Source organism: Chlorocebus sabaeus, chromosome 7, assembly GCF_047675955.1.
Source record: "Chlorocebus sabaeus isolate Y175 chromosome 7, mChlSab1.0.hap1, whole genome shotgun sequence".
Taxonomy (NCBI): Eukaryota; Metazoa; Chordata; class Mammalia; order Primates; family Cercopithecidae; genus Chlorocebus; species Chlorocebus sabaeus.
In genome coordinates this window covers 6,662,510-6,690,028 of record NC_132910.1, presented here as the reverse complement: position 1 = coordinate 6,690,028, position 27,519 = coordinate 6,662,510, and the positions used below count along the sequence as shown (strand labels likewise).

Sequence of the window (27,519 nt, the reverse complement as noted above, 5' to 3'; positions counted from 1 at the left end):
AAGGTTTTGTTCTTATCTTTCCAATCAATAGAGAATATTTTTAAAATAATGGTAATCTATACCTCACATGAATATAATATTTTATATTTATGAGGTGTTTATTCTTCTCACACAACGTGAGGAAATTACATTCAAATTAAGAAAAATTGTCTACTTGCTCAAAGTTACCCAACTACCAACCAGAGTTTTGCCCTTGCCCCATTGGAAGTTTTTAATAGCAAAGTCCTTAGGTCTCTCAAAAAAATCCCTGTGGGTTGAAAAGAGATTTTCCTTAGATCACAGGGTGTGAGAGATCATGTGGGCTGCTTCAATGACATGATAAGTGGTTGGATGTTGTTTGTTACTTGGATGGGCTATAGGTGTGGACAAGGGCTAGGGTAAGCTGCGTCCATGGATGACTATGAACAGTGGGTTGATTTGTCCCAGCACTTCGTCACTCACTGAGATGTACTCCTTTAGCATCTCCCACAACTTCCCACTGATTTCTAACAGTGGACTCGTCTGTGTTGAAGGCCAGTTGCTGCATTTTCACTTTGTCATACTATTTCTGGAAATTCTCCATCCCTAGGTAGTCCACCATCAACTTGTCGAGCTTCTCAGGTCTTCTAGGTTATTCTCCTCAATCTCCTCCTGCTCCTTAGCGAGTCAATACTGACAAAAATGAAGCACTTTTTCTTTCCTAGATTCAAATTTCCTACATATTTCAGCAAGCTTACAGATCTTTTCACCCTTTTCAACAATCTCTATCAGGGCCTTGAGGGAGAGTTTGAGTAAGTTATGGGATGCTGCCTAGGCTTAAGTTTTCAGAGTTGTACAAGGACTAATTCCTTGTCATTGTGGACATATCAGTTTTCATGTTCACTGTCGCCGCTGTGTATCATGAGCTTGCCTTTTGAAATGTTTATGCCATCCTGTAGTTTCTGTATTTTTTTCATCTGTACTTCAGTCTCTTTAAAGCTCTTCTCATCCTTCACTTTCAGGGTCTCAAAGGCAATCTTTCAATCTGTGGAACCATGTTTAACCCATGTTTCCCAATCACAGTATCAGGAGTACTTCACATGTCTTTCATTATTATTTCAGTGTTTTTTTTTTTTTTTTTTTTTTTTTTTTTTTTTTTTTTTTTTAAATCATGAAAAGGGTTAACAAGGAAGGGAGACTGAAAAGAATTTTCTAAAAACTATCTATTTTTCGCACTAGTATTTCTTTTGTCCCTTCTCTCTTCCTTTCTTTCTCCTTCTTTCCTGTTTCAATAATACAATCTTCCTAAATGTATGAAGAATTAACTTCTTATGGAAACAGTGTTACTTCCATTGTTAATACTGATAGGTTTATTTCCTTGTTCTTTTTCTTAAAACTACCAAGTTTAAACTAGAAAATAATAATTTTACTGAAGAGTACTTTTACATTAAATTATTAAGTGATAAGTAATGCATAGCAATGATACATGCTTCAGCAGACAAGACATGTACTTTTCTATAAATTACCACATTTAGTAGTTGAAAGTCCACCTAAGAACTACTCAAATGTAGAAAAAATCTGATTAACAATAGTGAGAACAGACAAATAAAACACAGAGCTAGATCTTATTAAAACTGAAACACAATTTATTGAAAAGCTTCAGTACATACAGTGTCATCAGGTTTCACCCCCCACATTCCTGTAGTAAATGAATGAAAACCAGAAGCAAGGAGAGTATTCCTTCCTAGTAACTGGCAAATTCCAGGTCATCAGAGCTCATTGTGAACTTTATCTTACATGTAAAAAAAATACACTTTTTAAATTTTATAGTCAAATAGGCAAATAAATCAGACTTCTAAGGTTGCTTTAGATGGTGCTATGATCTGAATGTACATATCTGCCCACAATTTGTGTTAAAACCTAACTCCCAGGTGATGTATTAAAAGAGGGAGCCATTGGGAGGTGATTAGGTACTGAGGGAGGAACCCTCACACATGGGAATTATGTCCAGGTGAAAGAGGCCCCATAAACCTGTCTTGCCGTTCTGCCATGTGAGGACAGAGCCAGAAGGTCCCATCTTGGCAGCAGAGAGTGAACCCTCATCAGATGTTGAATCTCCTGGTTCCTTTATCTTGGATATCTCAGCCTCTAGTATAAACTTCTATTGTGTATAAATTGCCCTGTCTATTGTAGTGTGTTATAGCTGCCCAACTGGACTGAGACAGATAACTTAGTTATTAACTGTTAGTTTAATAGTTATTAACCATTATTTTAACTATCATTAAAAACAACAACAGTTATGGTTGTCATTTTCTATGTTTGTAAATGAAAAGGCTAACTTCTTGGTAGCATTATTATTAATATTTATTAAATTCATGGAATTTATTTTTTACTAGAATATCACAGAGAATTTTAGTTTATTTTTGCAAAACCTGGTCAGATAAGAGGCTGTTATTCTGGTAGTTCAAATTCCTTATCTGTAAAATAAGAAGAATTCAAAATGTATAAAATTCTTGTGGCTCAAATATTTATTGACTTTCATTGTTTATTTTCCTCTAATATTACTGAAATACATATGATTGTATTTTTCAAGAACAATTATATGGTAATTGATATGGTCCCCACCCACATCTCACCTTGAGTTGTAATAATAATCCCCACGTGTCAGGGGCAGGGCCAGAGGGAGGTAATTGAATTATGAGGACAGGTCTTTACCACTCTGTTGTCATGAAAATGAATAAGTCTCATGAGATCTGATGGTTTTATGAGGGAGAGTTCCCCTGCACACATCCTCTTTCCGGCCACCATGTAAGACATCACTTTGCTCTTTCCTTGTCTTCCACCATGATTGTGAGGCCTCCCAGCCATGTAGAACTGTGAGAACAAACTAATACAGTAAATTGGTACCAGTAGAGTGGGGTGCTGCTCTAAAGATACCTGAAAATGTGAAAGCAACTTTGGAACTGGGTAACAGGCAGAGGTTGGAAGAGTTTGGAGGGCTCAGAAGAAGACACGAAAACGTGGGAAAGTTTGGAACTTCCTGGAGGCTTGGAGGGCTCAGAAGATAGGAAGATGTGATAAAATTTGGAATTTCCTAGAAACTTGTTGAATAGCTTTGACCAAAATGCTGATAGTGATATAGACAATAAAGTCCAGGCTGAGGTGGTCTCAGATGGAGATGAAGAGCTTGATGGGAAATGGAGTAAAGCTCATTCTTGCTATGCAAAGAGATTGACAGCATTTTGCCCCTAAACTAGAGATCTGTGGAACTTTGAACTAAAGAGAGATGATTTAGGGTATCTGGTGGAGAAATTTCTAAGTGGTAAAGTGTACAAGAGGAAGCAGAGCATAAAAGTTTGAAAAATTTGCAGCCTGACATCGCGATAGAAAAGAAAAACCCATTTCTTGGGGAGAAATTCAAGCCTGCCACAGACATTTTTATAAGTATGAAAGAGTCTAATGTTAGTCACCAAGACAATGGGGGAAAGTCTCCAGGGCAGGTCAGAGACCTTTGCAATAGCCCTCCCTTCGCAGGCCCAGAGGCCTAGGAGGAAAAATGGTTTCATGGACCAAGTCCAAGGCCCCTGTGCTGTGGGCAGCCTAAGGACTTGGTGCCTTGTGTCCCAGCTGCTCCAGCCATGACTAAAATGGGCTAAGGTACACCTGGGGCTGTGGCTTCAGAAGGTGCAAACCTCTAGCCTTAAAAGCTTTCACATGGTGTTGAGCCTGCAGGTGCACAGAAGTCAAGAACTGAGGTTTGGAAACCTCTGCCTAGATTTCAGAGGGTTTATGAAAATGCCTAAATATCAGGCAGAAGTTTGCTATGGGGCAGGGCCCTCATAGAAAGCCTCTGTTAGGGCAGTGCAGAAGGTAAATGTGGAGTGGGACCCCCCACACACAGAGCCCCCACTGGGACACTGCCTAATGAAGCTGTGAGAAGAGATTCACCATTCTTCACACCCCAGAATGGTAGATCCACTGACAGCTTGCACTGTTTGCCTGGAAAAGATGCAGACACTCAATGACAGCTCATGAAAGCACACAGGAGTGGGGCTGTATCCTGCAAAGCCACAAGGGAAGAGCTGCCCAAGACCATGGGAACCCACAGCTTACATCATGATCAATAATCAGCATGACCTGGATGTGAGACATGGAGTCAAAGGAGATCATTTTGGAGCTTTGAGACTTGACTGTCCCACTGGATTTTGGACTTGCATAGGGCCTGTAGTTTCTTTGTTTTGGCCAGTTTATCCCATGTGGAATGGGTATTTTTACCCGATGCCTGTAACCCCATTGTATCTAAAAAGTAACTAACTTGCTTTTGATTTTACAAGCCCATAGGCAAAGGGACTTGCTGTGTCTCAGATGAGACTTTGGACTTGAACATTTGAGTGAATCCTGGAATGAGTTAAGAATTTGGGGGACTGTTGGGAAGGCATGATTGTGTTTTGAAGTGTGAGGACTTGAGATCTGGGAGGGGCCCGGAGAGAAATGATATAGTTTGACTGTGTCCTCAACCAAATTTCCTTTGAATTGTAATAATCCCTACTTGTCAAGGGCAGGGCCAGAGGGAGGTAATTGAATCATGGGGTCAGGTCTTTCCTGTGCTGTTCTTGTGATAATGAGTAAGTTTCATGAGATCTGAAGGTTTTATAAAGGGGAGTTCCGCTGTACATGCCCACTTGCCTGCCACGTGGAAGACATCCTTTTGCTCTTCCTTTGTCTTCCACCATGATTATGAGGCCTCCCCAGCCATGTGGAACTGTGAGAACAGACTAATACAGCATTGTAAAATAAAAAGTAGATTGCATTTCAAAAATATGATATTAAGCATCAACTTTTATAAAAAGTAAACCATGTGGATTCTAGTTTTAATTGTTATATTAAGTAAGAAATTAAATATATTGACTTTACCTGTAAATAAATACATAGTTCATTTATTTTTATAATTTAAACATACTACGTTGATTTATTCAGATAGTTTTCTCTCTTCATAGAAAAGTACAGCAGATTTTATTGGCTCCAACTTTATTTGGTCTCTGCTCTGGTTAGGGTCACTGGTGACCTCCATGTCAAATCCATACACATTTTTTCTTCTTTGTCTTACTTGATTTCTCATCAGTATTTTATTTATTTGATACATTTGACCAGTCTCTGAGTTAAAAATAAGTCTTTAATTCAGTTCATGATTTCTTTTTCTTTGCTTTTGAGTTTCCTTTTTTAATATGTTTTCTTCTTTTCTGGCTATTTCTGTTTTATACAACATAAGAACTTTGTATAGTGCTTTTTGTTGTTGTTGTTCTTTGTTTTTTCCCTCATGTAATATACACTTACTTTGTCTAGCTCAGGCAGTCCCATGCCTTTAGAAATTTTATATGTCTACATCTCCCAGAAATATATCACCAGTATCACCAGTTCTGATACTACCTTTGAGTTTCAAGCCCTGTAAGCAACAATCTACTACCCATCTAAAATTTCCTTTAGCCCGTTATCCTTTCATCTTTCTTTGCTTGAATATATCTTAAGCATCTTAGTTCTATCATGATCAAAATCATTCTGTCTTAGCTCTGCAAACAAATCTACTACTCTTTTAGCCCTCACTGTTTCAATAAATGACACTACTATCCAGTAGTTACTCAAGGAATGAAGCAAAGTAACCCTTACATATGATTGTACACCAAATTTGGCCAATTTTGTCTTTAAAATAATATCTTAAATTTTACAAGTTATCTCAATTTCCACCCCAACACTCTTTCTTAGTCATCCTAATTTCTTATCTTGTGTAATAATTGCTTTCACTCTCGCTCCCAACTAATCCAATCTTCTTATAACAACCAAAATAATCCTAAAATATAAATCAGGTGATGTTATTTCTCTGACTAAATGTTTTCCAAAGCTTTGCATTGCATTCAGGACTAATTTTAAAATTTGACCGTGCCCTCATGATTCCTTTCTAGTCATTCTTACTCTCCAGTCCTTTTTACCCTCACTCTTTGCTATCCAATGCCTGGAAAATTCCTTCAGTCCTTTATACTTTTATCTCTCTTTCATTGAAGTACACCTCTCCATTACTCAGCTGTCCGGAGCTGCGCGCCCCGGCCATAGCGAGTAATTATTGACGATTAAACGCCTGAGCTCTATTCATTTCCACCTCTCACCTCCTTCCCAGATTTGTCTTTTTCCCTGTATTAAATACCTCGCACAAGATGGCGCGCTTCCTGCTTCTTCTTCACCCATCTTTCCCGCGCCCTTGAAAATTGTTACTTCGTAGCAAAATTGTTACTTCCTAGCGCAGGCGCAACATGACGACTGACCGTTGAAACCGAAACCTGCCTGGCCGCGCCCTCTGAAATGAGATCATTTCCGCCTTGGCCCAACCCCTTCCTCTCCAAGTGTATATAAGGCACTGCATTACTGCCATTAAACGAGACTTGATCAGAGCACTGTCTTGTCTCCATTTCTCGTGTCTCTTGTTCCCCAAATTCCCACTCCCTCCTCCAGGGCCTGCTTCGACGATCCCGCGGGCCGGGATACTCAGCTCCCGCTGCTGCATGCTTAATATTCTTTTTTCTTTTTTTTGATACAGAGTCTTAGTCTGTTGCCCAGGCTGGAGTGCAGTGGCGCAATCTTGGCTCACTGCAACCTCTGCGTCCCAGGTTCAAACAATTCTCCTGCCTCAGCCTCCTGAGTAGCTGGGATTACAGGTGCCTGCCACTATGCCTGGCTAATTTTCAATATTCTTTTGCCCAGCTAATTCAGACTTATCAATGAGGTTTTGGCTTAAAAGTCAGTTTCTTAGTGCTCTAATTAAAATAAATTGCTTTCTGCTCAGAGCACTGGGTTCCTTTCTTTCATAGACAGCATTAGTTTCCAAGCATGAGTTTATTTCTGTGTTGTTTGCTTTCTCTTCTTATTGGCCAATAAATGGTGCGTGTTGTTTCTCTTTTGCCCATATTTTATCAATAAGGTCTAGTATAGTAAATAGATAATGAGTGATAATTTTGTTGTAATGTCCCCCTCAAATTTCATTTTTCTCTACAAATCCAACACAATATTGGGCATGTTTACATGCATAAGTCATTGTTCCCTGATGGATCACCCCTTTTACTTCTTCCCTTTATAAAGTTCATCTTATCTCAGGAGGATGCACTTATCAATTCTTCTTCAAAGTACTTCATGTCAGTTTGGTGTCCCCTTTGTTGTGGAACTTCCAGTGTCTCTGAAATATCATTGCAAGTTTCATCACTTTATAATTTTTGTATCTCCATTTTCCCTACCCTCATAGGCAACAAATTCAAACATGTGTTCAATTCATGTTATCTTCCATCATTTCTTCCTAAACTATTTAAAAACTTGCGTTTCCATGTTTTCTTAACTTATTTACTAATTATTTTTAATTTTGAATAATTTCCATTAAAAATTGAATAGCAGCCATAATAGTACAATAGTAACTGTGAAAACTTCTATGATTGTTTGCTATTTTAGAAACCCCTTTAATTATATATAAATAGAATGTTTCTCTTTCCAAAAACCGCAGGAGAACTGAACTCAGTTTTTACGTGTCTTTTTGTCAGGAAAGGAGAATAGTGTTTCAAAGATTTTAACTTACCTTTGCCTGACTCGAAACTTAACTGAAGTGAGAATTTATATAGGAAGTTGATTACCAGAGTAGAGTATTAGGCTTGATTTTCTTCTCTACAACCACAAAATACATTTTTGGGTGACTTGGGGACAGAACATTAAATGAGCCCATTAGAAGATAGGTGTGCATTTTGTGTTTTTCTTGATACAATGTTATTTCTTCTCAGGAAGGTGTCAGAAATGCTGATTACCAAGCAATCAGGTTTTATGAGAGAAAGAAAAGACAGTGAAGTAAGGCTGTAAGTGAATTATTTGGTTTATATCACATAACACAATTCATTTGGTCAGTTTGTATTTAGTGGTATTGTCAATAGTTATTTGAAAAGAGCTAATTCCTAACCAAAGAAGACAGATTCCTCAAACATTTTTTCACAGACATTTGTGTGTGTGTGTGTGTGTGTGTGTGTGTGTAATGTGGTGTCACTGGTAAGATCAATTTGTAGAGACTCCATAGGAAGAAGAAAAGAAATGCAATTACTTTGAAGGGCAGCCAATGAAATAATTAGAATTGAGTATAATTATACATTTTTGTTATCAGTGTCTATACACATTTCTACTTTCATTTATTATTTGCACGGTGTTTCTTTTACCAAAATCAATCATAGTCTTTAAATAGGCACTGTAAGGGATCCAAACAGAAAAGAATCTTTCATTGACAAGATTTTGTAAGTGGTGCTACTTATTTCTTTTGGCTCACTTGACTTTCAAACTTGTAATAAATTTTCCCCAATTGCATATATATAATATACTTGTAGGGTTTAAAAATTATGTTGTATTGTAAATAAACAGATTTATGGAGAATAGATCATACTCTCTTATGGGAAATACCAAAAAAAATTATCTATTATTATAAAAATAAAACCACAAAGTAAATAGAGTCACCATTCATTCATTCTACTGATAGTCAGTGTACAATTCTTATTTTATTTTATTTTTATTTATTCAGTTTTTAGAGACAGGGTCTGGTTCTGTTGTCCAGGCCGGGGTGCAATGGTGCTATCATAGCTTATGCAACCTTGGACTCCTGGGTTCAAGTCATCATTTCCTAAGTAACTAGTAACACTACAGGCATGCCACCATTTCCAGCTAAAGTTTTTAAAACTATTTTTTGTGCAGACGGGGGTCTCACTGTGTTACCCCGGCTGATCTCAAACTCCTGGCCTTGAGCAATTATCCTGCCTTGGCCTCCCACAGTGTTGGGATTGGAGGCGCCATCTGCTTTACCCAGCCAACAGTCCTTAATAAATGAAGGACAATTTTTTATTCTGATATAGTGAAGATTATATATGTTTTTGCTAGATATCTTTCAAGCATTCCCTGCTGTCCTCCTTTGATATGGCCAGTTGCTTGCAGTAGACTCTTATTCTCACTCTTGATTAACTCCTGCATAGTTCCCTCCAGTAGGGCCTCTTGTATCTACTGTCTTCAATATCCTTTGTGAAGCTCAGTGCTTGCTTCATCCTTGGGAATGTAAATGTTGTCAAATATGTTCATCTTAGGCAGTATCAATACTGTCAAATACTTTAGATTTTCTTTCTATGTCCTGAGTTCTCCCTTTCTCCTATATGTTTGGCTCTTCTTTCTGTCCAAAGTAACAGTCTGCCCTTGGCAAAATACTTAAAATCTTGAAAATAAAGCAGTAGCTCACAACTTGGATTTCAGGTTTTGTTTATATCTTCCTACTAGAAGCAGAGCCCTGCTTTAATTGTTCTGCCAGTTCTTACCCAGTATAATGAAGACAACAGATACATATCTTGTCTAAGTTTTCTTTTAATTTATAAAAATCTGTGCTACAGAAAAATGACAAAGCCTTTAACAATTCCTTAAGTTAATTGGTAGCAAGGTCATGCAATCTTAGTTCCAGCTTAACATTTTTATTTACTTATATTTTCCATAGAAATTACAGCTAATTATAGGAAACTTATATGTGTATATATGATATATACCTGATTAAACCTTACTACAGAGAATTCAACATTTAGAGTTTATACACCAGTCAAATAAGACTATCTTAAAAACAAAGTGATGGTTGCAAATATCACTCACATTAAATATTCTAAATAAATAATGATCATTATTATTATGGTTTTACCTGAGTAACATTTTTATACTCTATACCAAAAAATATTCAGTGGGGTAGTTTATTCTAAACAGCAATATTTCTTAAAATAGAAAAATAGAGCACAGTCTCCTTTTATGTAATTATACTTTTCTCTTAATAGATCAAGTACAATAAGAATTGTGATGAAAGTAAATGAATAATTAATATATTATGTAACACTTTTGCGAAAATTACCTTAGGAGAAGATGGAATTTCAATATTAATTGGTGTGAGAACAAACTGCAAGTTTTTAATGTTTAATCTTTGTAATCTCAATTTTATTAGGAAATACATGTTTAATATTATCATTACAAGTGTCATCATGTTGCAATTTGAACATTTTGAAACATAGATAATTAAAATAATAAATGAATATAATTCATCCATTAAGGAAAGTCATAGCTAACATTTATGATGTAAAATAAACTTATTTGATATATTAACTATATAACTTATTATTTTACAAATCTGCTTTGCATCACTTTTGAACCCCTATAATATACGCGATTATTGCATTCCAATACAAAATTATAAAACGTATAATGGAATCAAATAAAATACATGTCACAGTTTGAGGAAAAAATTATTGTGAAGTATAGATTTTAATAACATTTTGTGAGGTAATATATTTACGAATACTAACAAAGGAAGAAAGAAGCAAATGAAATAGAACTATATGGGTAAAATTGAATTATTACTATTATGTCTTTGTAGTTCATGCACATTTTACTCACACATAACTTGAAATGCTATTTACTTAAAGAAATGTAATAAAATTCATTGAGAATATATAAACAAGATTCTCTGAGGATTTAGTTTGCAAAAAAAAAAAGGACAAAAGGAAGAAAGGAAGGAAGGAAAGTAGGAAGGAAGGAGAAAAGGAAGGAATGAAGAAAGGAGGAGATAGAAAAACATAAGTTCTAACTCCATTTGGCAAAAGTAGAACTCTTGTGTTCTTACAGAGGGAAACCTTTTTTTCAAGTGTCCAAATTCCTAAAACATCCAAACCAAGAATTCAAAATAAAATGAATTACAAAAATGAAAACTATTAAATCTTATGTTATTAAAAACAAAACTGCTCTATTTGGTCATGGTGTACTATCATGTTGTGTGCTACGGTGTTGTCATTAAAAGGTCCATGGTATCAAAATGGCCATGTTCAAAAGAAAGGACAGAGAGGTGCGAATTGTAACAGTTTGTGGTGATATGGAAATTGTAAGCATTCTTAACTTTACATGCTTGGCAGATAACTGTTTTAGAATGCTGAATTGGAAAATACAAATATATATTAAATATAGTCCCCATAACATATGCATTTTATCTCATGCCCTTATCTCTAAAACAGAAGGAAAAAATATTCATAAAATGACGAAGGTAAATCAAGAAGAAGAGAAAAGTTTCCATGGAGATATCTAATTTCCAGAGATACTATTGATCCAGGAAAAAAAAAAAAAAAAAGTCAGCATAAATAAGTTTCAAATGTAGACTTTGAACTACTGGAAAATTCTATATAATGAAAATAATCGTTAAATCATACATTTTTTCTACACCAAAATATAATTTTAACATTCAGGGGGGAAAAAAAAAAGCCACTGTTATTTGCTTAAATGGCAAAAAGCCACTGTGAGTTGCTTACCTGAAGCACCATCATCATATTAATGTTTCCAGCAATGTTATTTTTCTTCTAGTTAAGAGTGAAGCACACAGTATCAATATTAATTTCAGTTCATCTAACCATAAAGTGATTCACAATTTATTTTAGGTAATATTTTCCTCTAATAATATACTGTCATATTTACATAGCACCTATTAAGACCTTTAAGGTAAAATTGTAGTTTGATATCTTCCTGTTGAGACTTAATGTGTTTTTTTAAAAATATGCAACTTATTAAGATCAAGTTCTGAATATTTTGGTCATATTGTTGCAAGATCTGGTGATATCCTTTCAGCCAATTCTGTTGATAAAGAAAATTTAAGAAAAAACCCTAGAAAATGCAAGGTTGATAATGTTTGAATCTCCCACTGACTTAAAGTATATTAAACATCCTGAATGAGTATTTAAAACACTGCTTTACAACTTCTGCTAGTATGGATCCTAGAAAGGAGAGAACTGGCTTATGTAGACTATTAGTAATAAGATATTATTACTTTCATATTTAAAATGACTTTTCTGATCAGTCTTAGGATGGCAATTATTCTCTATGTCATCATTAGTGATCAGTGTGATAAGACAACCACTGTATAGATCAGTTAATAAATCAATGAGAGAAATCTGCAGGATCCTATACCAACATCTATTTTGATTCTTTGGCCACTTTGAGGTCTACATCCTTATTCTCCCTGGGTTCGGAATAGTCTCCCACATTGTAACTTACTATTCTGGAAAGAAGGAGCCGTTTGGATATATAGGTATGGTCTGGGCTATAATGTCGATTGGGTTCTTAGGATTTATTGTATGAGCCCATCATATATCTGTACTGCTGTCTTTCATGACACGCTTCACAAAACGCTCTGGGGATGAATGCAAAAGAAACCTAAAATACCAACCCCTACTGCAGTAACATGAAAGAGATGGTTACTGCTACTCTCGACAAGGCTTGCTGCTTCTTCCATAACCAGATAATAATTAATCTGTAAACGTACTTAGTTTTAGAGTTTACAAAAGCCAGCTTGTTAATCAGAATATTATTCTTTTATGGAAGGACAGCTCAAAGAAGCAAAATAAAGTCACATTCCAACTTATTTCTGTATCCAAAATTCCTAGAGAAGAAATAATTGTCTTCTCTTTTCATTGGAGAATGAAAAGCTGTCCTCAAATAGCATGTTGTCCTTTTATCTAAGCCTTTTAGAATTACCACGTTTATATTTTCATCACTTATCAGTGATTTGTTGCATTGACTTACACGATTATTGGCATGCTGCAGTCAGACACTTTGGAAGAGCCTTTTTCTTTCCCTGAGAGCCAGGTTGCTGAGAAAACAAAAAAATAAATAAAAAAGAAAGAAAACGAGACACAGGTACTCTCTGCTGGTTTTTGCAAAGACCCCCCTAAGACCTTTGTGAATTAGCAATTGATACAGACAACATAGTGCCTGGCCCTTTTATCTGGATCTTGGTCCAGGACATGGGCCTCTGTTTTTAGAGCAAGAGGAACTTCATGAAGAGTTATGGCTCCTGGCTTCTCTAGAAGGTATTATTATCTAATGTCCAAAGTTGGGCAAAATTTTTAAATTATCAAAAAGATGTGAAATCAGTGACCAAAAAATTATAGAGTAGGTGGCGTTTCTCAAAGTTTTTGCCAAAATATTTCTAATGCCATAGAACAATAAACCAGGGACGTCTAGTAGACTGCTTGGTGCCCACTGCTGCTCCATTCTTAAAAGTTTATGAAAATCTCTGTAGAAAAGTGATTTGCCAAAGAAATGGTACTATACGAAGTTGAAATTTTCAATAAATACATATTATTACTGGAAAATTTAGTTGTGTCATGAAACAGTCACTGACTCATTAGTCTTTTTTGCTATATCACACAGGGCCATGCTCAGTAACGAAAGATAACTCATTCTTTTCCTTTTTTCTTAAACTATTAACACCACAATTTTTGTCACATGTAATTTAAGGTGAAAAACTGCTTATGTTACCAGTGATCAGTTCTCTTTTTCCCATTCTTAAACTTAATTCCCATTATAAGGATATTGTCAAATACAGTATAACAATTAACAGTTTTGCTTACAGTTGTTGATGTGAGTGTTCAGTCTTGAAAGATAACTGCTAAGTAATTCGAATTTGTGAGCAACTTGCTAGATAAACAATGAATCCTTTCTCTTTATTCTCACGTATACTCTTTGCCAGAACATCACTATTTTTCTCTTTGAAGAAAAGCAGCAAATAAATTTTGACCAGGGCATTTTACATGCCAAGTAATGATTTATCTCTTGTATGAAAAAAGTTTATGCCAATTCAAATTCCATCATAAATATAGCCAAAAAGTGTTTAAGTTATTATTTCTTCATTTACCATTTTAGCACTCATTTGAAAACACTGGGAAGACTAGGGTAAAAAGTATTTAAGCTGAAAGATGGCTTGCTGTGTCTGGGTTCCAGACACGAAATGGGCGCAGTGAACCCCACTCTTATATTTTTACCTGTTATAGTTTTAGCCCCATATAAGCATATATCTCTATTTTATCCAGTTGAAATTAAACTACTGTAAATATTTAAAAACTTCATTATAAGTAATTTCACAATTAATTCTGTCTTCACAAATAATTTTGTATACATGGAGAAACAAAACAAAACTGCAAGATGACCAAAATGCTAACTATTTCTAAAATTTCAAGATTATACTCTAGGTGATTTCAGTGTTTCAACTAATTATTCAAAAACATTTTTAAGCATTTTGAAATAAAGAATTTTTTTCCACCTTGGCTTTCTCTTTTAGAGCAAAATAGATTCATTCGTGTGTGTGTGTGTGTGTGTGTGTGTGTATATATATATACACACATATACATATATACATATTTATATTCATATGTGTGTGTATATATGTATATTTTCTAATTCAGATATATATGTATATATATACACACACAGCTATGAATGAATCTATTCATATATATGTTCATATGGCTATATAGATATATATACATATATTTGTATATATATATGAATGAATATATTTATTTTTGAGTCGGAGTTTTGCTCTTGTTGCCCAGGCTGGAGTGCAATGGCACGATCTTGGCTTACTACAACCACCACCTCCCAGGTTCAAGCAATTCTTCTGCTTCAGCCTCCCGAGTAGCTGGGATTACAGGCAGGCACCACTATATCTGGCTAATTTTGTATTTGAGATGGTGTTTCTCCATGTTGGTTGGGCTGGTCTGGAACTCCTAACCTCAGGTGATCCACCTACTTCGACCTCCGAAAGTGCTAGGATTACAGGCGTAAGCCACCATACCCAGCCCATTCGTATTTTTAATGTAGTACTATGCTTCATAAAATTTCTAAATATTTTATGAGCTTATTTTTCCAACATTACTTTAAAACTGATCTTGTAACAACCTTCAACTATTTTTATTCCCTTGTCATAGGTAGAAATCTCAGTTTTCTAATTCAGATGTGTAATAAACAAAAATTATTTTTCTAAAATTGAATTTATATTCTATTTTCAGCCCTATTCTGTCAGAATGTCAAAACCATAATCCCAGTTATTATTACTCAGTCTCCCCTCTCCTTTTCCAGGAACTGTGTCAAGGGACCGTGTGTTTTACATAGTCTAAAGACATTGGAGGGTGGGACGGGGCATCTAGTCCTAAATATACTCTGTCCTCATTGACTTCTCTTGAGTCACATATTGTCTTACTTGTTTCTTAGTGATCAATCTGTACATATTGCTACTACATTATTCTGGGCTTTCATCTGATGCATTAAATTCAGCAAATCTCTTTCTTCTTTAGTACCACTCTTAGGCAAAGAGAAATTCTTCTGTTGCTCCCACAACAAATTATGCTTAGGGACTTTTTGAGCTCTGTTAATCTCCGATCTGCTCAGAAATTTTATGTAACTGTTTTTACTTTTGCTCTCTTTTGTGTTGCATGGATTTCCTTCTGCTGCCTCTGTGCACTCTGGGACACAAGGAGCTCCCTGACACTTCTCAGGTTCTAATTGTATAACACATACTTCTGCCACCTTTTTCTGGAGACACACTACCTTGTTAAGGTGCTACTGGGAGACAGGGTACAACTGGACTACGGTCTTAGTTGCCTCAAACATGTCCAAGATAAATGGACGGAATAAAAATAACAAAACATAAAATACGGAATAATCTTGACTGGCTATTCACATGCTTTTAAATGCTTATTTATTTATTTAATTAATTTTTTAAATATGAAGCTATTTCCTTTTTCCAATTGCAGGCTTTTCCTCTTACCTGGGCTTTGTATTCCATCTCTTATTTTCTGAGGCACTTTTTTTTTTTTCATATTTAACCACTTTTTATTTACTGACTTACTTTGTTGATGATGATGACGATGATGATAATAATAGTTGTATCAGCCAGGACGAAGTCAGGAAGACAGAACCCATGCCAAGTAGTTCAGTAGAGGAATATAACATGGGAACCTAGTTGTAAACATGAAAAACGAGATGAAAAACCAAATGGGTCATAGTAAGACAACCCTGAGCTTAGCGACACGTGAAAGCTATTATCACCCCTATAGCTGGAAGTACAAATGGGGCACAATGATGCTTCTCAAGTTCAGAGACTGAAAGTCTTTAAGGAGAGCTCAAACTATGAAGAAGGGAGAGGTTGTTGAGATCTAGCATGGAACAGACAGAAAGAGAGAGGAAGAAAGATAAATATCCTGATTTCTCCTTTTCTTTCTCCCTAGTGTTCTGCTGGTATATTCAGGATACTGAAACCAATTAGAAGTCAATAGAGAAGGGTCCTAGGAAATGAAGGAGTCAGATATTTGTGGTGACAAGCAGAGTAATGGGCATCAGGGAATGAATCCAAGAGTAAACAAATTAATCACAGGTCCAATAGCCAAAGAACAAAGCATATGTAATCTTTACCAATCTTTGATGTAGGTACTACTATTATTCCCACTTTAGAGGAGAGAAAACTAAAACAATGTCATGTTTAAAAAAAAAAAATGGTAAGAAAAATAAAGAACAGGTTGTTTAGGGGGCCGAAGGAAAAGGAGAGGTGTGGAGAGAACATTAATTCTTCTTTTAGATTGATTAACTTGTTAAAATCAACAGATTCCCCTTCAGTAAATAAAAATGAAGTGAAAATGATCAAGCACCTCCCATTAAAAAAAATTTCTAATTCTTAATTTTTCCTTATTGTTCTTCTATCATTCCTTTCATAATCAAACTTCTTGAAAGATTTTTATAAATTACCCATCTTTAATTCTTGTCTTTTTACTCACATTATACATGGAAACATTTTCTAATTCTTCCACTCCATTGGAACAATACTGGATAAGGACCCCAGATGGTTGTTCATCATGACATGCAGTGTCATTCAATTTTATCTGACCCTTCTCTGTTTTTCTTGGCAAATTTCTGCCTGTTAGCATAAAACACACTAGAAACTAAAAAAATAAAAAATAATAAAAAACAATAAAAAAAATCCAGGCAGAAAGTTGGAGAAAGTAGAAAAAGAAGACCACATGCATACCTTCTAATGAGCCTTCTAATGATGAAGACACTACATAAAGTTTCTATTTACGTCTCCTTGGCCAGCACTGATTCATAGAGCTAAACTTAGGTTCAAGGAAGGATGAGAAATAATCCTTTTGCAAGGTGGCAATGTACTTATCTAAAGAATGGAATTCTGTCATTAAAAATAAGGATTCAATGTATATTGTATGGTTACTAGCAGTCTCTGCTGAAGAGATTATGTTTGATACATTCAATTGTTTCCATAAAACATTAAGTAGATCATTAATACTTAACACAATGGAGTTGAAAAGATAGAGGGCCAGGTGCAGTTGCTCATGCCTATAATCCAAGCAATTTGTGAGGCCAAGGCAGGTGGATCACTTGAGGCTGGGAGTTCGAGACCAGCATGGCCAACATGGCAAAACCCCATCTCTACTAAAAATACAAGAATTAGCCCGCGGTGGTGGCACATGTTTGTAATTCCAGCTACTTGGGCGATTGAGGCATGAGAATTGCTTGAACCCGGAGGCGGAGGTTTCAGTGAGCCAAGATTTCACCACTGCACTCCAGCCTGGGTGACAGAGCAAAACTCTGTCTCAAAAAAAAAAAAAAAAAAGTGGAGAGGGCATGCTATATCATCTCAGAATGCTGGAAAACAAATGCACTAGGGAAACATCACAGGAGTTCGAACATACTTGTTTTGTGCTCATCTGAAGTCTTTCATTTTGACTTTAATGTGAAAATGCCCGGTTGTATGTTTTTCTTTTTCCCAGAATATTCCGGTTTGCAATTACAGGGAGAAAAATGGTATAAGTTAGAATTCAATAAGAATTTTCTTAAAGTTTACAAAGGTGGTAAAAAGGGCAAAAGAGTTGAGTATTTGCAAATGAGTGATTATAATGGCATACTTTAATGAAACTGGACAGTAAAAGAAAAAAAACCAGGAAAGGGCCAATATTTTGGAATATTTGTATATATGTAATGAGATATCTTGGAAATAGCACCCGAGTGTAAACACAAAATTCTTGTTGTTTGTTTTTCTTTTTTCTTTCTTTCTTTCTTTCTTTCTTTTTTTTTTTTTTTTTTTGAGACGGAGTCTTGCTCTGTCACCCAGGCTGGAGTGCAGTGGCCAGATCTCGACTCACTGCAAACTCCGCCTCCTGGGTTCACGCCACTCTCCTGCCTCAGCCTCTTGAGTAGCTGGGACTACAGGCGCCCGCTACCTCGTCCAGCTAGTTTTTTTTGTATTTTTTTTTAGTAGAGACGGGGTTTCACCGTGTTAGCCAGGATGGTCTCGATCTCCTGACCTCGTGATCTGCCTGTCTCAGCTTCCCAAAGTGCTGGGATTACAGGCTTGAGCCACCACGCCCGGCCAAAATTCTTTAACATACACCTTATAAACATAGTCAGGAAGTAATTTCATGCACTATATTTTGATAATTTTGTGCATGAAACAAAGTTACAGGAAGAGAGTTAAAGAAGGGTTGAATATTGTAATGTCCGAAGTCCATATGTTATATTTGATTCAATTTCTAATGAAATCAAAGCTGAGTGTGGGAATGGGTATGTAAGGTAGAGACGAGAGTTCAAGAACCAAAGAGATGAGGGTGTGGCCACTTCGTCTATGTTCATGTTGAAATAGTTGATAATGATAATCAGGTAGGGAGGAATTCTTTGCCCTGAGAGAAATCTTCAACAAATGATAAAGAGTAATAGCTTAGCAGAAGACATTAAGACATAAGAAAAGGTGTCACTCTTATAGATGGATGGCAAAGGCTTTAGCATTAATTTTCTCAAAAGTACAGGGAGGAATTAATTGGATATGGCAGTAAGAAGAAAGGAGGACACCTATCACATCTCATTGTCCTGAGGTTTATAAGCTGAGAAAGAATAAAAGGACTTTCCGTTAAAAGCAATTCAGCAGAAGAATTTACACAAAAGGAAGTCAGGATTAATGGAACTCAGCCACTGAAAAGAACATTCAGAGAAGAGGTGGAATTTACAGGGGAGTTTGCTGATCACAAATTGTAAGACTGAAGTGCATGAGAAAGAGTTGAAGATGATTGTGTAGATGAGAGTATGTAAACAGTGGTACAAGAAATGGTGATTATTAGCATATACAGGCACATGAGGTATCATGGCCTCAGATCTCAGTCTGAAATGAGGCTGAGTCAAAACACCTGGGTCTTGGTGCCTTCCAGTGATTTATTAAAGAGCAGCTCTTCAAAGTTTCCATTTTTGATAAGTTAAAGAGGAAGGTTTGTTGTGATTGCTTGTTTTACTTTATTAGAATTCTTCATAGCCTTCATCCTATTAGATTATAAATTCAATGAAGTCAAGGACCCATTCAAGAATGAGTTATAGTGCTATTCCCAGGAACTCGCATAGTCCCTGGTATGACATAGTAGGGGACCTACTGAAAGCTTTGCAGGGGCCAGAATAATACCAGTTGAGCATCCCTAATCTGAAAATCCGACATCCAGTATGCTCCAAAACCTGTGCATGAAACAAAGTTATAGCAAAAGAGTTAAAGAAGGATTGAATATTGTAATGTCTGAAGTCCACATTTTATATTTGATTCAATTTTGCATTTTGAGTACCAACATGATGCCACAAAGTAGAAAATTCCACACCTGGCCTCATGTGATAGGTTGCAGTGAAAACACAGGTGCACAATGCAGTTTATTCAGTCTGCTGGTGTTTATAGTTGCTGTTGTTTAACAGCTGATAGAGGTATTCTGATGATGCTACTGTGCTGTTTAGTTACCTGAACACATTGTTTTTTCACTGTATTAGTGATATGTCTTATTTTTTACTTAAACACCTACATGTGAGTAAGAAAATGATTGCTTATTAATAGCATATACGTTCAAAGTCAGGAGTGATGGCGATGCCAAACAACCACAGATTGTTCACATGGGTGTCTTAGATGACGACACCTTTGCTTTCTGATGGTTCAGTGTACACAAACTTTGTTTCATGCACAAAATTATCAAAATATAGTGTATAAAATTACCTTCTGGCTGTGTTTATAAGGTGTATGTTAAACTAAAGAATTTTGTGTTTATACTCGAGTCCTATTCCCAAGATATCTCATTACATATATACAAATATTCCAAAATCCAAGAAACCCTGAAATACTCGTGGTACCAAGCGTTTTGGATAAGAAATACTCAACCTTTTTTTCTCTCTTTTTTTTTTTTTTTTTTTTTTTTTGGCAATGGGGTCTCACGCTGTTACCCAGGCTGGAGTGCAATGACTAGATCACAGCTCACTGCAGCCTTGACCTCCCAGGCTCAAGTGATCCTCCCACCTCAGTCCCTGAAGTGGCTGGGACCACAGGTGTATGCCACCATGCCTGGCTAACATTCTTGATTTATTTATTTATTATGTATGTATTTATTGGATCTTGCTTTGCTAACTTTATTTATTTATTTATTTATTTATTTATTTATTTATTTTTTGGGTCTTGCTTTGTTGCCCAGGCTGATCTTGAAGTCCTGTGCTCAAGTGATCCTCTAAAGTCTCAGCATCCCAAAGCATTGAGATTATAGGTGTGAACCACCGCCTAATACTAAACCTTTAAAAGCAGTTGAAGTGGGCTGGATTTTGTCTTCATTACAGAAAGTCTTTGCATATTTAATTTAAATGAAAGAAGGCAGTCGAAATGTAAAAGGGACTTTTTCTTAAAATGTGATACTTTATTGGTCTTTCGTTTTTCAATTCTTTATAGACAGGAAGGTATAAAGAGTATTTATTTGGAGATAAAAACAGTGGCAGAGCTCTGATAAAGGACAACTGAGAGAGGTAGAGTCTCACTGGGGAAATGCAGGCCCTGGTTGTTCAAGGGAAGACTGAAATCCAGACTTGTATATGAAATGTCCTGATTTTGAAATGTCAGTTCAAGTTTTCGAAATGTGGTTAAGGCAGTGGGTCTCAGCAGCTTGGGCAGTGACAGGAGCTGCAGCTCAGCTTTGCAAAGGCTCTAGGCAAGCCCCGGCCCGCAGGAACCTGGCACGTGCCCTCCCTGCCACCAGGATGCCCAAGAGGAAAGTCAGCTCCAACGAAGGGGCCGCCAAGGAAGAGCCCAAGAGGAGATCCGAGTGGTTGTTAGCTAAACCTGCTCCTCTAAAAGTAGGAGCGAAGCTGAAAAGGGCAGCAGTGAAAGACAAATCTTCAGACAAAAAGGGGCAAACAAAAGGGAAAAGGGGAGCAAAGGGAAAACAGGCCGAAGTGGCCAACCAAGAAACTGAAGATTTACCTGCGGAAAATGGGGAATGAAAACTGAGGAGAGTCCCGCCTCTAATGAAGCAGGAGATTAAGAAGTCAAGTCTGATTAATACCATATACCATGTCTTATCAGCGGTCCCTATCTCCTTTCTTGTATAATCCAGAGGAATATTTATTATCAACTATTTTGTAAATGCAAGTTTTTTAGTAGCTCTAGAAACATTTTTAAAAAGGAGGGAATCACACCTCATCCCATTTTTTAAGTGTGAATGCTTTTTTTTAAGAGGTGAAATTATTTGCTGGTTGTTTATTTTTTGGTACAACTAGAAAATACTGTGGGATATTGAATTATGGGAGGCTTTGAATGTCTTAGGTGTCAACTTAACATACCATAGCTGGAGAGGTTAGTTTTTATATTCTATAGTACAAACCAGATTAAATGGCAATATAGAGTATGTCCTGCGTTTAATGTCTTGAACATTTTAAATTACTTCTATTCCCATGTTTTGAAGTAGAATTGTTTCCTTAAAAAATCCACTCCTTGATCATAGCGCTCCCTGTGAGAACTGTGTGCACTCTGTAACATCTTTGGTTGTGGTAGTCCTGATGTCCTAACAACTTTGTTACTGTGCTGTGAAAGATTAAAAATGTGAATATATAGTGTATCTGCTATTCAGTTGTGAATTGGTGGGATGTATTTAACAGCTTATCAACATATGAAGGTACTGGTACTTGATAGCCTTTAAGGAAAATTTGCTTCCAAATTTTAAAAGAGAAAGTCACTGGAATGACTTTAAAAAAGAATTACAATACATGGCCTTTTAGATTTTTGGTACTTATGTTAAGAATTGTGTACAAATTGAAATGTCTGTGCTGTACCAATAAAATCTCAATGATGAAAGAAAAAAATAAAATGTAGTTCAAGCAAAATATATTATGTATGATGGTCTTGTTTGAGCTCTCATCCTCAGTCTTTTCTTTTGTTGCATATTCAATAAATATTTATTGAAAATAATGAAAAAATGGTTTGAAGAAGACAATTTATTTAACTTATATTAAACATTTGTACTTAAAGCAGATCCTTCTTTAAATCAAGAAATTGTTTGTACTATACACTTTTCTTTTATAATTTCTTCTTCAGAAGTTGATATTTTTCAACTTCTTAAAGGTAACATGATGCTATATTCAAAACTTTTGTTTTACCCAGAGTAAATCAAGTGTAAGAATGCAGAATCATTTCTTTATTTGAAATTATTTTTACACATAGTTTAGAATTTGTTGTGACCCCTTTCTGAAGATAAAAATAATTTATTCATGTAACAAAATTGCTTTTGAAGACCTTGTATGGTTCATGAATTATTTTATGTATCAGATTTAATTATTTCTAGTTTAAAAAAAAAAAAAACTTTCACAGTAAGATTGCTCTTCTCTTGGGGATTGTCATCAATGTGTAAGGAACTGATAGTAAACTATCAGGTTTCTGCTAGTTATGGTTGTAAGAGTTAAAGAAAGAGGGAAGAAACATGAAATGCAGCTCGACAGTTAAAGACACATTTATTTTAGTGAAAATAAACCTGAGAGGGGCTTCTTGCCAATTTCGGTCAGGAGCACCTTCTCTTACAGACTAGCAGTGTATATTGGTTTTAGGGTGAGGGGGCTTATAACAAGCTTGGAATGTTTCTGTGTGAGCGAGAAGCTTTATGGCAGAGTTGGAATGTCTCTAGGAGGAGGGAGGGTTATCTTGGGACTGACGTCTTTCTGGCTGTAGGGGGTTATCTTGCGGCTGAAACCTTTCCTGTCAGAGGGAGGTTACTTCTGGGCTAGCATGACTCTGGCCAAGGAGGAGTTTGGAATGTTTCTGGTTGGAGATTTTAGTTGTGGTTTATTTTCGTGCTGACCTTAGCTGATGTCCTTTGGATTTAGGGGGTTTTTGATTAAGGTGAACTTTAGAATGAGGGGCTTGTACAAGACAGCAATGCTCCTACTCTGTCACTGGTAACCTTTAAAGTATTTCCATCTTGTTTTCAAAACTGTCCTTAAAAGATCTCCAATTCAATGTGGCATTATTGAGACTTCTCCCAAAACAAACAACAACATAAAGCTTAAGTCAATATCTATTTTACATAGAAATCTATACACAAATTTTTTTAAAAAAGTATGCTTTAACTCAGGCTGGGCAGAGTGGCTCATACCTGTAATCCCAGCACTTTGGAAGGCTGAGGTGGGTGGATGGCTTGAGATCAGGAGTTTGAGACCAGCTTGGCCAACATGGTGAAATCTCATCTCTACTAAAAATATGAAAAAAAAAAAGTAGCTGGTTATGGTGGTGCATGCCTGTAATCCCAGCTACTCAGGAGGCTGAGGCAGGAGAATAGCTTGAACGTGGGAGGTGGAGGTCACAGTGAGCCGAGACAGTGCCACTGCACTCCAGCCTGGGTGACAGAGTGAGACTGTCTAAAAAAGAAAGAAAGAAAGAAAAAAGTATGCTTTGATTCTAGTGTAGAAATATATTTAAATTTATAAATATATCTTGAAACTCATTTTTATAAGTGTGGACCAGCATGCAAATAAATGCTAGTATTCTGAGTGTGTTGTCTATGTGAGAAAAACAGGGATAAATACACCAACAATGACCAGACCATATGTAAAAATAAAATGCTAATTGCAAACTCTGTAGTGACAGTTCAGGAAGCCAAATTACAAACTGTGCAAAATGGTCATGACTTGATCAGTAAATAACAGCTTCCCTAATTTTGCTTCTGGTTCCAATTCGGGATTAACTAGAGAGAGTCAAATAGGTACTTTCACTTCTAGTTAGCCTGCCTCCAGCTACCCAAGGCCAACAACCTACAATTTCACTTTGAAGATTTCTCACTCCCCTGCTGGACTTTGAATCTTTGCCAAAAGCAATTGATGGTGCCTGACTCCCTTGCTTTATGGCAAGCTCTAAATAAACAGTGTTTACGTATTCTCATTTGGATGGTTTTAATTTATTTTCATGAGTTATATTTTTTTGTTGGTTTTTTGAAAAAGATAAAAAATGGTTCATTGGTCTAGGAATTAAATTGACATAAGACAGATTAACAAGAGAAAAAGAATATTATGTGTATATGCACAGAAGTTCATATGAGAAAAGACCAGTTAATTGAGGCTTATATAATATCCTGAGCTACAAAAAATAACTGTGGTTTGGTGCTTCTGGAACATGGTGAAGGCAAGTTACAGGAAGGTGAAGGGAGGAAGATGATGAAGAAAAATTGCATTGTTATGAAGACAAAAGTCTTTCAGGTGATAAAGTTATCTCAGAATAGATCTTTTTCCTGGTACTGATATTTTTACTAACGAAAAATTTAAAATAGATGTACATTTCCTTTACAAAGGGGAAATTTATATTTTAGGCAGTTGAGGGGGAGGTAAAGAACTTTTACTGTGTTGGCTGGTTCTCAATTTTTTAAGCTCAAAATAACTCGTGCCAAAATGGCATATTTGGGGGTGATATGTTCTGAATTCCTTTAGATTAAAATAAATACAAGTAAGTAAATGGACAATGGGTGCTTACTCCATCCCAGAGAATCTATAAGATAAAATGCAAGAATATGTTATATATGATAATTGTCAGGCCTCTGAGCCCAAGCTAAGCCATCATATCCCCTGTGACCTGCACACATACATCCAGATGGCCTGAAGAAACTGAAGATCCACAAAGGAAGTGCAAATAACCTTAACTGATGACCTTCCACCATTGCGATTTGTGTCTGCCCCACCCTAACTGATCAATGTACTTTGTAATCTTCCCCACCCTTAAGAAGATTCTTTATTTATTTATTTATTTATTTATTTATTTATTTATTTATTTATTTTTGAGGCGGAGTCTCACTCTGTCGCCCAGGCTGGAGTGCAGTGGCCGGATCTCAGCTCACTGCAAGCTCCGCCTCCCAGGTTTACGCCATTCTCCCGCCTCAGACTCCCGAGTAGCTGGGACTACAGGCGCCCGCTACCTCACCCGGCTAGATTTTTGTATTTTTTAGTAGAGACGGGGTTTCACCGTGTTAGCCAGGATGGTTTTGATCTCCTGACCTCGTGATCCGCCCGTCTCAGCCTCCCAAAGTGCTGGGATTACAGGCTTGAGCCACCGCGCCCGGCCAAGAAGATTCTTTATAATCTTCCCCACCCATAAGAAGGTTCTTTGTAATTCTCCCCACTTTTGAGAATGTATTTTGTGAGGTCCACCCTCTGCCTGCAAAACATTGCTCCTAACTCCATCACCTATCCCAAAACCTATAAGAACTAATGATAATCCCACCACCATTGTTGACTCTCTTTTTGGACTCAGCCCACCTGCACCCAGGTGAAATAAACAGCCTTGTTGCTCACACAAAGCCTGTTTGGTGGTCTCTTTACACAGACGCGTGAGACAATAATATGTTCGTGTTTTCTAAAATGGTAAAAGAAAAAAAAAAAGAAGAATCTTTACTTCTTCCTAGGCAAATAGGGAAAGAATACTTCCAAAATGGGTCTGGGTCAGTCTTTTGACTACATAGCTTTTATAGCTTTTTTTTTTTTTTTTTTTTTTTGAGACGGAATCTTGCTCTGTTGCCCAGGCTGGAGTGCAGTAGCGCGACTGGCCTCCCAAAGTGCTGGGATTACAGGCTACGCCTGGCTGACTACATAGCTTAATAGGACATTTAGTGAAGGACTTAGATTTCAAGGGAAAAAAAAAATTTCCTTGACAGTACTGGAAAGATGGAAATGTGTTTGTTGTAAGAGGGAAAAGAATTCTCAGTTGCCTGTTTAAAAATTACACGTGACCACAATCCATATGGCTTTCCACTTGTCCAAATTTAAGATGAATCCTTTTAAAAACAGCAATATTAACTATGGTAGAGTGAGAGCTCCAAGTAGGTTTATATTAATAATGATAATGATGATATTAAAAACAATGAAAAAATAATAGCAGCTATTGTTTACCAAGTGTCTACTGTATATTAACCTGTTTTAAAATTCATTTTCTCATTTAAGTTTCATAAAATTCTTGTGAAGTAGATTTTTATCTATGTTTTAAAAATGAGGACATAGAAGCTTAGAGTGCATAATAAAATCTAGAATTCACATTACTAGCATCAAAACTGAAGTTCAAACACAATTCTCAATGGCTTAGAACTTACATCCTTTCCTTAGTATTTCTAAGATTTTCAGATTCTTTTAAAATAACCATCTTGACAGACACTTTTACAAAGTCAAGTTTGAATGGGTTTTCTAACAAGTCTTTTTGATATTACTATGCTATGCTTTTAGTTTTGCTTAAAGGTGGTAACAGTAGGAAATTTAATATTTTTATTCCTTCATTCAATATGTATTGAGCATTTATTCTGAGTGATGCACCCTCCTAAGTATAGGAGATGAAAGGCAAAAAATCTCTTGCATGCCAATTGCTTAGAATATAGCAGAAGAGAAGATTCTTTTCATAACAAAGAAATCAATAGAGTTCTGCATACCTGATAAAGGATAGGGTGGGGGTAAAGCAAATATTTCAGAGAAAAAGTGACAATCCTTCCTCCTTTTTATTCCTTTAACAAGTGTTTGCTGATAATCACCTATTTATCAAGAACAATTCTAAATCCTGAATGAAGAGGGGAATAATGCATATTTTCTCAATTTAAATTGCTTATAGTTACAGAAGAGCAATGCACATACAAATAACAAATGACAGTGTTAATTTTTAGTATAAATGCTTAAAGTTATCGAGGTAGTGGAGAAAGAGATCCTTTACTAAGAGTGCCAAGGAAAACATGTAAAATGAATGTTAGTTCACTAGGTTTCTAAGTGAGGGAAGGAAATTTCTGTGCAGGGGACAACACATTCTAGATATTTTTGGGTGGTTTGTTGCACTTGTTATTGTCAAAATTGTGGAAAGATGTATTAATAGATGCCCTATTGGATCATCTGGGTGCCCAACATACTTTTTTCAGCATCATTACTTCCTTTTGGTGATCAGAATCAATAATCTCTGCCAGGCTGGTGACTATTTTCCTTGGCATCAGGAGCCCAAAATCATTGAGAAACATGTGTAGCTTAAACTTTATTGACACTGTTGGTCAGCTATCTCTTAAAAGAATACCTGAAGATTTCTAGAATCTAATGTTGTAGCATAGGAAGCATGGATTCTTTCAGTAGGTTGATGGAATTGACAATGAGTAAAGTCACTCCTAACTCCATCCTTTGTCCTAGACGTATGTATTTTATCTATTGTGGACATGGCACCATTTAATGGCTCTTGATTTAGGGTGAAAACCACATCTGGAGTGTGGTGTCCATCCTTGCAGAGTCACATCTGCAATTTAACACCTCAGCTGTATAATCAAAATGCTGTGTCAATGCTACCTTAAGCTGGCAGCCTCTGTGTCGTGCCATATGTGATTGGAC

General features: G+C 36.2%; 2 pseudogenes; one reads left to right on the top strand and one right to left on the bottom strand.

Moving 5' to 3' along the window:
• Positions 1 to 276: 276 nt before the first annotated feature.
• LOC103235713 (dynein regulatory complex subunit 2-like) lies at positions 277 to 5,316 on the bottom strand (annotated as a pseudogene).
• Positions 5,317 to 20,904: 15,588 nt separating this feature from the next.
• Positions 20,905 to 21,206, top strand: LOC103235619 (non-histone chromosomal protein HMG-14 pseudogene; annotated as a pseudogene).
• Positions 21,207 to 27,519: the final 6,313 nt, after the last annotated feature.